Here is a 15,767-nt window from a genome sequence, read left to right on the forward strand (position 1 = left end):
CGTTGTCGCGTGTGCTCTACTTACATGTGTACGTTTCATTCCTTGTTTTACACATTGTATACGTTGTCCTGTATGCTTTACTTACATGTGTACATTGTTTCTCTTGCTTCACACATTGTACGCTTTGTCACGCGTGCTTTACTTACATGTGTTTGTGCCCTTTTTGTATTGTTATGCTTGTTTCAAATTGCATTGTTATGCATCCTACTCGGCTGCTTTGTCGCGCATGCCACCTCCTTGCATTGTTATGCACCACCATCGACTTGCATTGCCGCACATACTCCCTTCCGCATTGTCATGCGTCACACTTAGGTTGCGTTGTCTTGCACGCCTCTCACTTGCGTTGTCACTCACTTTTCACTTGCATTGCTATGCATGTTTCTAACATATTGTACTAAAGTTTTTTTTTTTTTTTTCAGGCACGATATTGTATGTACGGTTCATTGGGAGCTGGCGAGACCAGATGAATTGCACGGTATTGTATTCTCCGCGTGAGACGTAGCGAGAATTGTATAATTCTCTTACATCCTTTCTACATGAAATGTAGTTAGATTTGTATATGCCTGCTTAAAACTGTTGCATGTTATGCTTCGTTATAGCTTTATTTGCATGATCATAAGTTATGCTTGGCTTTGTGCACTGTTCTTGCATCTTGCCCCTGCCTTCAGGCGCATATCTTTATCCGCATTTTGTATGCTTTGTCTAAGTCTTCGGCCTTGTCAAAAATGGATCGTCTCTGGGCTTTGACATTCACTCCTATCATTGTTATGACTCTCGAGTTCTGTCAAAGAGGGGCAACTGTAGACACCCCATTTTTGACCGTCCTCAAGACTTGGACGTCATCATTTAAACACTCGATGATTATCCATGTTTGTGTTCGTTTTGAGTTCTCAGAAATCTCGGTTGCGCGCCTTGCCTCAAGATCTCTCAACTTGTTTGTTTTGTGATTGGTTGTGGACCAAACACTTGTGTTTTTTGCTTCTAAGGGTAGGAAGTGGCCTGTTAGCCATCCCCTCAACTCACCGGCCACGGCCTGAGGCCACCGACCTTGTTTTCTTTACACCGGCCAAATGTGTTAGTCGATCGGCACTTTAGTTGGTCGGCCGGTCATTGTTTTGGTCGATCGGCCACTTTTTCTGGCCGAGGCATTTTCTTTGCCTTTTTTAGGCATTATGCATGCCAGCTGGTGAGCACAGACTCTGCCCTCCATACACGTGTATGGAGGGATTTCATCCTTACACTTAGCTTCCCTTGGAAGCTTGGAATTGGATTTTCTATAAGAGGAGGAGCTCTCTTCCCTTTCCAGAGGTTGAACAATCTGATATAGAGCTTATATATTACTCTCTCTCTATACCTCCTCTCTCCAGATAGTTGTGTGTGTAATAGTGTTCTAAAGGGTGTTTTTGTTCTTATTTTTGCACTAAGGCACCTAGTGTTACACTATCCTTTAGTTACTGAGGTACTAAGGAGTTGATTTCAGAGTTTTTGAGTTGGTTTTGATCAGAAGGAGGTGCTGGAGTTGGTGTTCTTGAAGTGTTCTTCAAGGGTGAGAAACTACTCCTTTATTTCCCATTTTTTCTTAAGCTTTTAGCAATACTTGCATGCTGTTTTAAGCTTAGTGTCCTACATAAAAAAGTTCTGAATTTTCATGCTTGAGATGTTTCATTAAGGTCACTTTTGTGTTGGGGGTTGTCTACCTCCCCTTAGGCCTTGTTTGGCCTCATTTTGTGCCTCTTCCTTTTGGCTTTGGAACCCTTTTGTTTTGACCTTCTCACCACTGAAATCCAGAGGATTTTTAGTGGTGGAGAAGTGGTTTTGAGGTCTTGAATCGGGGAGGGACACCCCTCTCTCCTTTTGTCTCATTTGCTTGCATTAAGGGCTCATAAGGGTATCATGTTTGCTTAGCTTTATTTAGCTCCATTTCAGAGGGTATTTGGTGTTATTTGGTCTTGCTACACCTCTGTTTTGGGTTGGTTTGCTGGTCTCTTGTATGCACCACACACTTGCCTTGCAATCCTCTTATTTACCTAAACATGTATCATGCATTTAGGCCATCATGCTCACATGTTTTGACTTAACTTTGAGAAGTTTTTAGCCTTATCTCACCATGTATAAGCTCTGTTTGGTGTTGTCTTGGTCATGTTTGCCATGCTTTGTATAGTCACCATGCATTCTAGCTTGTTAGCTTTGGGTGTGTGAGTCGTGAGCATGCTTTACTTGGGCCGTTTCAGTGATTTGGCATCATTTATCATGTTATTTCAGTCCATGTTTCACGCTTGTATGCTTGCATTTACCATCCTTTCAATACTTTGAAGAGCGGGTGTCTTATGCTCTATGTTTGGGTCATTTGTGCATGCCCCTAGGTTTAGGTCATTTAAATGCCATCTAAGTGGGTTTTCGGGCTTATTTTGATATGCCATAACTCTGTTTTTCATTGGATAATCATGCCACGTTTGGTTGTGTTAGGCGTAGTATAACACCTCTTTGACGGCATTGCATGCCCCATTGTTTTGGCATTGTGTTCTAGTTTGTTTTGGCTAGTTTTGAGCTCATTTTTGGCCTTGCTTGGACCTGCCTCGAGACTGTTTTAAGTCCCCTTGGCCTTTTGGAGCTTGCTTCACATAGCCATGGCTTGAGCCCCTTGGCTAGTCTCAAGTTCTAGGCTCCTTTGTATGCTTTACTTGCATGGCTTTGTTGATTTGGCATTATCCCTTGCATATTTTCAGAGCTTATAATGCTTGTTATTTGTCCATATTTGTCTCTTTTAAATGTGCTTAAGAGTCGACCTTTTTTGTGCCTATGTGTTGGAGCTTTACATGCGCATGTTTGGGTGTGTTTCGTCCATCATCTCTTGGCACTTTGGCCACTGTTTTGGCACGGCTGAGGTCTGCCGATTTCAGTTTAAGACCATTGAGCATGTTTGCTTTCATGATATTTGCATGCTTGTATTGTATCATCTTTGCATGTTTGGTATATCGCATGATATTTAGCTAATTGCATTACATAGCATTGTTGCATACTTGGCGTGCCCATGTTACATTAGCTTAACTTGCATGCTTAGGTTGCATTGCATCTGGCATGCTTGCTACCTTAATCTTGTGTGCATACTTGAGTCCTATTGCATTTGGCATGCTTAGGTTGCATAACATTGCTTCTCTATATTGCATTGCATTTGGCATACATACATTGCATTTTGTTTGGTTTGGGGTGTCAAACCAAACACGAGGAGCGAGAAACGTTTGTACTTGAAGTGACGAAACGTTCCTCACTCCTTAGTCGCCAACGCTCTTGATCCAACATGATAGAGTGCAAGGCATTCATGTGTTTTTGTGCATTCACTTCGCATTGATTTGCACACTTGGCACCTTTGGCCATCATGCATCGAAATGCATAATTGGTGATCCGAGGGTCGAGAGCCATGCTCCCTTGAGTTCATAGTATGATAGGGAGGGTGGTTGTGCACACATTGTCTTGAAAATGCCTTGCCATGCACTATCTGTCGTCTGCTGCAACAAAAACAGTATTCTGCAGGAAGGGATGGCCGACCGGCCATCTTCAGTGCCGGCTGGTTAACTTAATCCGGCCGAGATCCTTACAAATTGTCGGTAACCACTTTAAAATGGCTGGTGGCCTTATCTCTTGGCTGGTGACCTCCCCACAGTGCTCAGGGAGTGTTTCAGAAGCATCCCAAGGATTTTCACAATTTTCAGAGGTGCAAAACAGTGCAAACAGAGGGAACATGTCGCATGGCAATGGGTTTCCAAGCAAGGCGATCCAGCATGCATCATTCAATCATTCCGGGGCGGAGCTGCGGCAGCCTCTTTAGTTTCATACTTAGATTGTTTTGTAATTAATTTGTTAATTAATTAAGGGTTTGTAATAATTAATTAGTTAGGATAGTTGATTAATCATTTCGGTTTGTATTATTTATTTGGACCCTCCGTCGAGAGGGCGAATTTGTAATAAGTGTGCGTGAGTGTGTGAATGTCTTCCAACCCCACGTCTTTCTCCCTTTTACTTACCTGCTTTTAGTGGTTAGTTTTAGGTCATGTTTCAATTAGCATTCCTATGCTCGCATGTTTGCATCCATTCATCTATATTGCATGCACCGGTATCGACGCATCATACTAACCGCATTGTATTTCAATTTCTACTTGAATACATGTACTAAATTGCATCTCACATGCCATCTTAGATTAGCCGAGCCTATTCTAGCAGCATTTTGCATGTGTTGCATTAGCCATCTTAACATGAATTAGGATCATGTATTGATTATTAACTAGTTCTTTGTTTTGGCTTGGAGTACACTGTGAGTGTTTATGTTTTAGTATCTTGCATGTATGTGAATGTTACCATGATAGCATGCTTGCCATGAGGCTAACTGCTTATGTGATATAACTGCCTGAATGCCTGTGGGTGAAGGTTAGATTACTTGATTTGGAACAATTCATCAAAATGTGTGTTTTAAGCCTACTTAAGGGTGGCAAAATCACTTTTTTTCTAAGCCCCTTTCGAGGGTGGCAAATCCACGTGTTAGCCTACTTGCGAGTAGCACCATCAAACCATTTTCAAGTAAACAAATATGAAATATTTTCTTCCAACTTAGGCGATCTAGTCTATACTTGTGTGTTGTGCGCATCACATAGTAAATTCTAGCTAATAACCGGAATAAGAACACATGTGTTTTCAAAAATAAGATATCATGTTTAGTAGTTGCCGATTTTTGATCGGGTGAGCGGAGGTGCTCATAGCTGACCTTCCCCAATCATACCCAAGTTCTCGAGCCGAGGCAACTTTGGTGATGACGAACACGTGGCCTTAGGCATGAGTCAGGGTTTCCTAAATTCCCCCAAAATAAAATATTTAGGTGACGACTCTGTATCTGGCAAAGCAGTCCATGTTTGGCACTTCTTTTTTAAAAATCAGTTTTCCAAAACGATTTGCCGGATTTGGACTCTTTGGTGATTTATCGGTCTCGCATTGCACTTTACGGGACTAGATTCAGAACCGTGACATTTGAGTCCGAACTGTAGAACCAAAGCCCCCAGGGCACGTCTACAGTTGGCTTGACAAAAAGGGAGTTAACCCGACGCTCCTAGCTCCAGTCCGATGCCTGAACACCTACATATAAATATAAACAGTGAGCTAAAGCCCAGTGAATAACAAATGTGTAAAGAGGTTAAGAATTAATATCCTTTCAGTCATTAAACAGTCATATCAGTCGTTTAGAAACCATAACAGTTATATGTGGTACATCTAATAGCAAAACAGTACAGTAGGTCTTAACAGACCGAACAGTCAGTTGGTGGCCATCATAACAGTATACAATATTGGTCCCAAGTATTGGAACCAACAGAGATCTTTGTGTCAGTAGCAGTAACAGTAAGTTGCTATGGATACCACGAGTACAGTTCATAAATAGGACATCATTCATTCAGTAAACAGTATCACTTCAGAAAACAGTACAGTTGTTCAGAAAATAATCATTATTGAACATATCTTTACAACATTATTACTCACAGAGCACTGGGCTATAGGCAGCTAATGAGCGTCCTCGGATGCCAACCCTACACAGTTACAGAACGAACACACACTAAGTTACACTTGGGAATCAACAACTTAGTTCCTATCTTGACTCGGCGTGGTTCTACATCAATAACCTCATTAAGATGCCTTAAACTAGGCCTAGGAATGCCTAGGATGGAATGAGGATGTAAAGATGCACTTTAAAACACTTTTCAAAATTTTCAGAAAACAGGTGTCTCACTCGAGCGTGGCTTTCTTCGCTCGAGCGAGCTTGTCAAAACAGTGGGGTCACTCAAGCGTGGACTTCCTCGCTCGAGCGGTCTTTAAAAATGCAAAAAGTGCTAGATGTTGAAAATCTTCGCTCGACGCTCGCTCGAGCGTGAGACACAGTCCTCGCTCGAGCGTAGGTTCTCTCGGTCGAGCGTGCGTCTGCATGCACCAGAAACCTGAGAGCTTGCAATTCACGCTCGAGCCAACATTCCGTCGCTCGAGCGGACCTCTGAATACACAGGGTCTCACTCGAGCGTGGAAGCCAAAATCTTGAATTTCCAGATTTTCCTCTCAAGCTCAAACCAAGCATTCAACACCTCAAAACTCAACCTTTTGGGCCAATTTTCTGGAAAACACATGAAAACCAACAATATAACATGTCTTTAAAAATCAATTTGTAAAATCAAGCCCAAAAGTAAGCCAATTGAACACAATTTCAACCCAAATTTCAATAACAAAACAAAAACACAACATGCATGATCTCCTTTAAATTCCAACACCTCAAATCAAGATGAAATTGGCAATTTGATGGAAAAACATGATGAATTCATGGACTACAATCAAAACATGAACTTGCATGTAAAATTTCATGAAAAATAACTTCGAAAATGTCATAATATGAACATGCATGGAATCACTCTTAATTCAACACTTTAATTTAATTCTTGACCTTAAGCTCCTATTCCTCCATGAATCATGCAAGAAATGACTGGAATTCATAAACAAGAAGGTAAATATCCTACCTTAGGTCTTCAATTTTAGGTATAGAAGCTCAATTTTGCAATCAACCTTCACATCTCCTAAGTCTACAAGCCAATTCTCAATTGAAGCTAAGTTTTCTCCTCTCTCACTCTTTCTCTTGGTTTTGTCTCTAGAGATGAACAAGAATGATGCATCAAAAGGCTCCAAAACAATGTTGTAGGTAGTGGCCCACTAATGACAAAAGGATAATTAAAGCAACTAATGTGATTCAACATTATTTAATCTAATTTAATCATTCCAAATCAATTTCAAATTAAATCTATCATAAAATCACATAAATTCTAATTAACATAAAGCACCAATCGATTTCTGATTCGATCACTGATAGGACCTTCAATTCGCAATTCAAAGATAAAACATGAACAGATCATTTAATGACTAACAGATAGAAATGCATTTAAAGCAGTATACTCTTGCAATCAATTCAGAATCTTAGTCAAATCAGTTACTTATCATTCTCAGTCACAGTTTAGCATTAATCAAAGGTGATGGTTGTCACAGAAACAGACCTAAATAGAACGAGAATGCATTAAGTGTTTTCTGAGCGTGCGTTTTAATGTGTATCTGTGTGTTTGTGTAGGTCATGCGCCGTAGGCTGTCTGATCCATCTGTTCTGACTATTCTGTTATTGGAGTTAACTGTGAGTAATAACTCTATAAAGCTATGTTCAACTTTAAATATTTTCTGACTGATATGATATGATCTGTTTTTTGAAATGCTATTTTGTGGATCATGAATAAATGTCCAACTTTCTGAAATGTATTCGTAGCATGTTTAGTATCGTGTGATATTTGTCATTTGTTAGCCGGTACCGGAGGTTCCATTATGGAACTGGTTAAGCATAACCATTATCTGCTCTGTATCCGCTCTGTATACGTCTCTTTATCGGTCATCTAGTCCCTTTATAGGTCATTTTCTCTGTTAGCGCTAATGGATGTACCACGTATGACTGTCTATGAATTTTGAATATAAATAAAAATCTATTTCTGATTTGAATTCTGATTTTTGAATTTGTTATGGACACCATTAATTAAAACCTTTACTCTATTATTATTCACTGAGCTCTAGCTCACTGTCTTATTTATGTATGTAGGTGATCAGGCGCGTGATTATGCCTAAGCTACTGCCTGGATCTGTTTTGTGTCGGCCAACCATCGTGCCTTCCGAGGAGGTTCCTGTAATGCTTCCAATGGTCGAGTTTTGTGAACAAAGTTTAAGTCTGTTATTTTTCTTCTGTTTACGTCTGATCAAGTCTTTTTGTTTATCTGTATACTAGGCTAAGTCCCGTTTTGGGTAGTAAAGGTAATGACGTATGACTGATGTAAAAATGATGTCATGTATATATCTATAAAAGAAGTTTTAAATTTTCTGTCTTATGTATGTGTGCACAGCTCTATGGACATTATATGTTTATATATTTGTTTCCGCTAGCCCCTTATTTTGTTAATCTGCTCAGAGGTATTTGGTAATCCCAAGATTACTGGCCGGTTACAATACTAAACCTATAGGGGCAGGTTTGGGTTGTGACATGTCCTACAATAATAATATTACTATTTGTGGTGTCAACATTACCTCCCGCGACTCTTTAAAAATGATGTTTATTTGAATTTTTGAAGAGCCGAACCAAGCATAGAACTGATATGAGTAATAAAGTGCTTTGAATACCACAACAACACCAACAAAGTGCTTCGAAGGGACACTACACTAAAGGCATACGCTTCGAATTCAATATGAGTGCTTCAAAGTGATCAATTTGAATCAAGAAGCACCAATTTGATTTGGACACAATACGTACCAATCATGTTTGGTATGAGTCATGAGTCAAAGCTTTGTACTTTCTTAGGTGGCAAATTCAAAATTTCAACATGAGACACCAATTTGTAATCAATGAATGCATGCACTCACTGTGTGTGGTGTCTAAAAATCATGGCTAATACTTCAATGACATGGCAACACTGCTATGTTCATTATAAATAACCTCTTCGAAGCTCTTTCGGAATCCTTCAAAGCCTTTCTGGCACCCTTCGAAGCTTACTAGAAGGTTCATTATAAAGAGGGACATATTAAAGCCTCATTGGAGCTACTTCGAAGCTAATTCAGAATGCTTAGAAGCCACTCTAAAATGATTCGAAATTTACCGCCATGTAAAAGTAGCAAATGTCTCACTTGACAGTAGCCAATATTATGGCAAAAAATTACGTGACGTCTCGAATTCTTGAAGAGTTATAATTCAAAGGATGAAAGCCATCCTCTAAAGGTATTAATAGAGAGCCAAAATCATATTCCGAAGGTTAAAGGTGCTAACAAAGGACTAATTACATCCTTGAAAATACTCGGCAAAGCTTCGAAGTTTCACAACCACCACTATTTTTTTCTTTGAAGCTGTTGTTGATGCAAGATGAAGTGCTTTGAAACTAAAAAAATTATGGCAAAAAGGGCTTTCGAAGCACACACATTGATCAACAACAAAGCCAAAATGATAGTTGTTTACATATCTACTTCGAAGACAATCTAGACTATAAAAACACCATGTTTAATACATAGCAAAGACTAGCTTACTCTTTCATAGAAAACATGTGAACTCATTGTATTTTCTACAGTAATCAAATTTCATGTTTGACTAGTTTTCACATTGCTTACTTGATCAAATTCTTAGTTAGTTATACTCAAAAATTTTACAATCATGATGTGAAAATTTTTTGACATCTCAAAAATTTTACAATCATAATGTCAAAAATTTTACAATTATACTTAAGAATTTTACAATCATGATGTGAAAACTAAATTTCATGTTTGACTAGTTTTCACATTGCTTACTTAATCAAACTCTTGTAACTTAATCAAATTCTAAGAAAGGTAAGCAATCAAATTCTTACTTAGTTTTCACATCATGTTTGACTAGTTTTCACATTGCATCGAAAACAAAGAGGGAGAAACAACATCAAAAATCAAATTTGATTAAGTAACCAAGAGTTTACAATTATACCTTCTCACTTTCATAGCTTCGAAGGGAGTTACAGTAAGAAACTAACTTAGAATTATTGCTAAGAATTTGAAATGTAGTGTAGGAAGGTAAATGACTAAAAAATAGGACTAGAAAGAAAAATATAACGTAAATAAATTGGTTTTTGGATCTAGTTCTGGGATCTTGTAAATGTAGCCATCAATGGCTATTTATAGGGTAAAAAAAACTTCCAGCAATAACTACCCAATAACCACCTAAAACTACCTACTATTCCACATTTATTCCCACAATGCCACATATCCCTCTATATCTTCCACTAAGTCACTTTGTTCATGATATTCTTCAAATGTGCTTTAATTTTTTCCACCTTGTCTTCCATGTTCCACCATGCAAGACCACTAATTTTGTAACTTCTCTTAACTCCTAATTGATCAAGAAAGTGTCACGTGTCTTGCAATAATAATAATAATATTATTTATGGTGTCAATAATATGTTTTTATTATATATGCTCTTTTCCACGAATTTTAAAATCCACCCCAACGTTGTTATATATACCCAATATGTGTTCTAGTTAATGAATGTGACACAAAAGAACATGATTTCCCAGGTACTATAAGAACACTTGTAGTTTTTATCCAAAGATCAGCTTGAAGATCATTTTGAGCTCGATCCTTACCATGGAAATTGTTTGAAAAGGTCAATTTTTACTCTTTCATGCTTTCTATATTTTCCTTTCCAATTAATTATAAGCAAGCTAAATCGAGTTGAAAATTAGATTGTTTAAATTTGGCTTGAAAACTTAACGAGTTTTAAATGTGTTCAAGTTGTTTATTTACATAGCGAGCTGATTTTGAATAAGTTTTTAATCAACCGAATACGAATTAAGTTTGAGTCACTTGATTTTTTTATGGTGTATATAAATTTATCGAGTCAAGTAGTAGGTTGTTCAAACTTGACTTGAAAACTTAACGAGTTTTAAAATGTATTTAAGTTTGATTTGTTTATATACCGAGCTGATCTCGAACGAAATTTAACTAGTCAAACTCGAGTAACTTAGTTTGTTTAACAACCCTCATTAATATTTGAAGGATTAGTTACTGTCACACCCTAAAATTTAGACAATTAAATTAGGATTAAATCTCAATCAATATTTCATCATCCAAATCCTAAGAGTGAAACAAAATCTAAATGTTCTCATCTCCATAAGGTTTAAGTAAATATTAATGCTCAAAAAATAAAACTAAAAATACAAGGGATAAAAAAATAAAAATAAATTAACAAATGCTAACCAAACTATCCATCATAAATTTATAACTATCCAATATCTCCAACATTAAAGTAGTAACAACTAGTCAAAACAATTTAAATAATGTAAAGTTGAAAAATAATCCACAATGCCATATTATCAAAATACTAAGGTCATATAGAAAATAAAAATAATAAAAAAAAACTAATATCAATTCTAAACTCTAGAAAACAAAAGAAGTTCAAAAGACATGTCCAACAACTATAGTTATTTCTCATCACCACCGTAGCCCTAACTAATCCTGCAAAGGAAGTTCGGCTGCGCTCAAATAGAACGCACCTGAGATGCCAAGAGACAAAACGGGTCAGTATACAGATATACTGATATGAGTACAAGATTTAAACCCATGTGTCCACCAGACACAAATAGAAGTATATTTAATTCTTGTTACGAAACAAGACAAGTAGTTCCACCAGCACCAAGACGAAGGGGTAGTTTCACGAGATACGGTGGCATTTCGTTTCCTACCAGTACACAACTAAATATAAATTGAGTATAAAATAAACAAAATAAAATACAAATATGGTGGGACAACCCTGCATTAAAAGTTAGTAAGACCCACAATTCTGTAAAAAAAATAAAGTTAGTATAATTTAATCATAAGTAATTTGCTGAAGAAGTATAAAAATGCACCGTTTCATGCTTAAATCATTTGAATTGACCAAAAATCAAAGAACAAAAGTTGTACAGAATCAAATTTCCTAAACAGGTTGAGAGAAAAGCTTGATAGAAGAACCAAGACGGAATTCAATCGAAAAATCTGAAGCTAAAAACGAAAATAAATTACCCTAAGATGATTTTTTTCCTGAAAAGTTCAAAACATGAAAAGTGTTCAGAATAATATTTTACTTCAGTTTACGTGAAACCAATAAAAATTAGCTCATTTCCTGGATTAAAACAGCATCTAGAATCTGCATTGCTAAAATAAATAAAAACTATTGCAACCAAAATCATCCGATTACAAGTTCTAATCGATCTTTTTATTAAAAACTTAAAACACAAAAGTTGTCTACAATTATGTATACATGCCTTTGCCCAAATTTCGTAGTTTAACAAGGTCGATTATTATTTTTTTCAAGATGTACAAATTAATACAATTCAAACTATACATATAAGGTCATATTTAATTCTTTGTACCTTAACGCCACCACTTTAGCCCTTCACTTTCAGCCAACACATATATCCCATCTGCCTTCTGTATACTGTAGACACTCCATTTTTGACCGACCTCAAGACTTTGACGTCATCGCTTGTGCGCTCGATGATTATGATTGCATTTGTTCGCTTTGAGTGCCTGAAGTCCTCGGTGGGACGCCTTGTCTTTGAGCCTTTAAAGCCTGTCCATTTTGTGCTTTGTTTTGGACCGAAACCTTGTTGTTTCAAGCCTGGACCTTTTGGTGACCTGTCGGCCACCACCTTAGGCTATCGACCATGGATCATGGTTGTCGGCCATTGGTGTCATCGGTGGGCTACTAGTGATGGCCGACGACCACCAGTGTCTTTTTCCAGATATTTGTTGACAGTTGTGCTAGCTGTTAGCACATTGAGCTGCATCTCCCTACATGTGTATGGTAGGATGTTTCTAAGCTCAAGGCTTGTTTTTCTATATATAGGGGGGTTCCTCCCCCATTTTGGAGGGTTAGCAATTTTGGAACAAAATTCTCTCTCTCTCTCTCTCTCTGCATTTCTCTCTCTCTTTAGTAATTTTGTGCATAGTTGCTTAGATACACTCCACTTTTGTCCATCAATCCTTAACAAGAGTTGCTAGTCTTTGGGTTGAGGTAGCTTGGGACTTGTTTTGAGCTCTAGGGCTTGGATTGTTGGCCAAATTGTGTTTTGGCTTTAAGAGGTATAACACTTGCTTTGTTTACTTGTTTTGCACATTTGCTTTGCCATCTTTTTCAACTTTTTTGGGGCTGGTTTTGAACTGTTAAAAACTCTATTTTTGTGGCCTAAAAGTGTTGGTTTGAGGCCATTTTCAATTAAAGGGTGGTTCATCCTTCTTGCTTCTTTATTTGTAAAGCTTTTGTATCTTTGTTCACCACTTTCAAACCAACTTTTTTGGCCTTTTAACCACTGAATTTCAGAGGTTTTTCAGTGGCAAAAAACTCATTTTGAAGTCCAAAATTGGAGGGGTTTGCCTCCCCTCCTTGTGTCTTGTTTGCATGCCTAGTTAGCCCCACGCATTAGCTTAATGTTTTAGCTTTTTGTGGTTCAAGTCCAGCATGTTTTGAACTCTGTTTTGAGCTGTTTTGCCATTGTTTTGGCTGTTTGGTGCGTTTTGAGTCTTGTATTGCATAGTTGTAGTGTAAGTCCTTTCACTAGCTTGGTGTTTTAAGGCTTTAACCACCATTGGTTCGAGTTGATTGCATGTTTTAGTGCTTTTTCTCACCTAATTTTAGCACTTATAATCTCTGCAATCTCCCTCATTTCTTCACTTTTTCATTTGCTTTGAGGGTTGTTTCAACCTTAAGGTTGTTTAAGCTTGAGATTGAGGCTCATGCTTAATGGTCTAATCCTCTTTTGAGGGTTCATTACCAACGGCATGAAGCTTCTCTCATGTCTTAAACTATCCCTTGGTTGACACCTCTTTCATCTTAGAAGACACTCACCAATGGACAAATTGATTAATGAATGATTTGGTAACTAAAACGTGTAAACAAAATTGGCAAGTAAAAATGGCAAGATAAGTATTCTTTTGTGTTGCATTGCATGTGTTCAAATCGGACATTAATTTGAACACAAGGAAAATGGGACATTTCATACTCAAAAGTGATGAAATGTGCCATTTTCCTAGGTCTCCATTGCCTTTGATCATGTATGATAGGGTGATAGTCATTTTGGTCTCATTTTGCATTTATTAAACTTGCACAATTGGTTTCACAAGCCATCATGCAATGAAATTACTTGATTGATGGTTTATGAACCAAATTTTGTCCCTCTTTTTCCCTATGAAAATGAGAGGCAAAGTGTGCAAACTATAGCGATCATGGTTTTGACCCGTCTCTTGTGGTGTTCTGGACTCGGGTTTGTATGGTTTGGATGGTGGTTTATGTCTTGCTTCCTTGGTCTTTCCCTTAATGTTGGTTATTGGGTTATAGTTATGTGTTTGAAACAGGTTTTTCGCTTGTTTTTCCAAGCCTTTGTTGCCTAGAATTTTGGTCTTGTGCTCGAGCGGGGTTTGCAATCATTCAGTACTTTGTGCATCTGCAAAATACTGCGAAAATATTTTCCACGCTTGAGCGGTGTTCCTTACACTCGAGCGGGTTTGAGCTTGAGCTGCCCCTCTGGCGCTCGAGCGACTATTTGAAGTCTGTAAAATACTGGACGAGTGAATTATACGCTCGAGCAGGTAGTGCCTTGCTGTTGTGTCTTGGCGCTCGAGCGGCCTTTATTGCGCTCGAGCAGGTCAAACTTATGTGTCTGACGCTTGAGCGTCAAACTCTCCGCTTGAGCGGACTGCGCGTATATCAGATCGTTAAAGTGACATTTCAGATCACTTTTCTGCTTCCTCTCTCTCTCTAAAAGTCTCTAAATCTTCAGATCTTGAGCTTCTCTCACTAGAAATTACCTTCTCTCTAAGATTTCATCTAAATCCATTGAGTTCTTGACCCTAGTGTCTTTGAGAATAAGGTAGAGGACTTCAAGAGCTTCGTATTGCTCTAAGTAAAAGTGGGTTTCGCCATTTTTGGAGTTCAACCTTGCTTTGCTCATCTTCACTTCTTGAGGTAGGGATTTTCTACATTCTAATATGGTTTTTAGCTTAGTTATTTGCTATTGTGTTTATATGATGAGATTTGGTTGTGTTTTGGACAAATCTAAGATTTGGGCATGAAATGAAAAGAGGGATTTTTGATGTATAAGAGATAAATGAGTATGGGGTTTGAATATAAGATCTTGGTGTACCAAAATAGTTGATTTTGGGTGTTTGGGTCAATATTGGAAAAATGGGGATTTTTGCCCTTATTTGATAAAATGATTATTTTGTATAAATAATTGGAATTAACAACATTGAATATGTTAAATTGGATGGTTATTGATATATGTGGTGAAGTTGGATATGTATTATCTCACACCTTTGGAAGTTTTGAGTCAATTACTTATCTTGAGATTTAATATTTATCTAGAGATAAATGTATTGGGCTATCGGTGGAGGATAGTTATGATTGTTGTAGAAATTGTATGAGGATTAGGCGATTTAATGCTAATCTATTGTTATTGTCATTGAATATAACCATGTTATAAATACATTGTATATGTATGTTTATTGGGAGGAGAAGGGGGATGTACTCCATACATGATTATGTTTATAAATACATTGTATATGTATGTTTATTGGGAGGAGAAAGGAGATGTACTCCATATATGAATATGGTTATAAATACATTGCATATGTATATCTGTTTGGGAGGAGAAAATGGATGGACTCCATTCAAAGCAAGTTGGCCGGAGTGTCCTGGGTAAAAGACCCGAAAAAATATATATATATATATATATACATGGGTGCTGCTTCCTTCGGACGAAATATCCGTAAAATGGCAAAGTTTGAGGTGTTTATGTGTGTTTGCCTAATTGGAAAACCATTGAGTTGTAGTCTCGTTTTGGTTGTTAAAAGTTAATGAATTGAACTCATGAATTGAGTAGCATATATGAACTGAGAATGAATTGAAAGAAAATAAAATAAGATTGGTCTTAGTGGTATATGGATATACAGGCCTTATGGATACTTCCATATCGGTATTGTTTATGTACGTGGTATTTATATCTTTGCTAAACCTCATAAATTGTGTTAGATTATTTCTACTAGGCTGTTGGCTCACCCTATATGGGAATACCATTTTCAGGTGCAGATGAGATGTTTCTTCCAAGGCAATAGCGTGGATGGACTTTCGGAAAGCAAGAGCTTCTTAATGATGTTTTGTTGTGTGTATGTTAGT

This window comes from Camellia sinensis, chromosome 9, assembly GCF_055761805.1.
Source record: "Camellia sinensis isolate YWXY chromosome 9, ASM5576180v1, whole genome shotgun sequence".
Classification (NCBI taxonomy): Eukaryota; Viridiplantae; Streptophyta; class Magnoliopsida; order Ericales; family Theaceae; genus Camellia; species Camellia sinensis.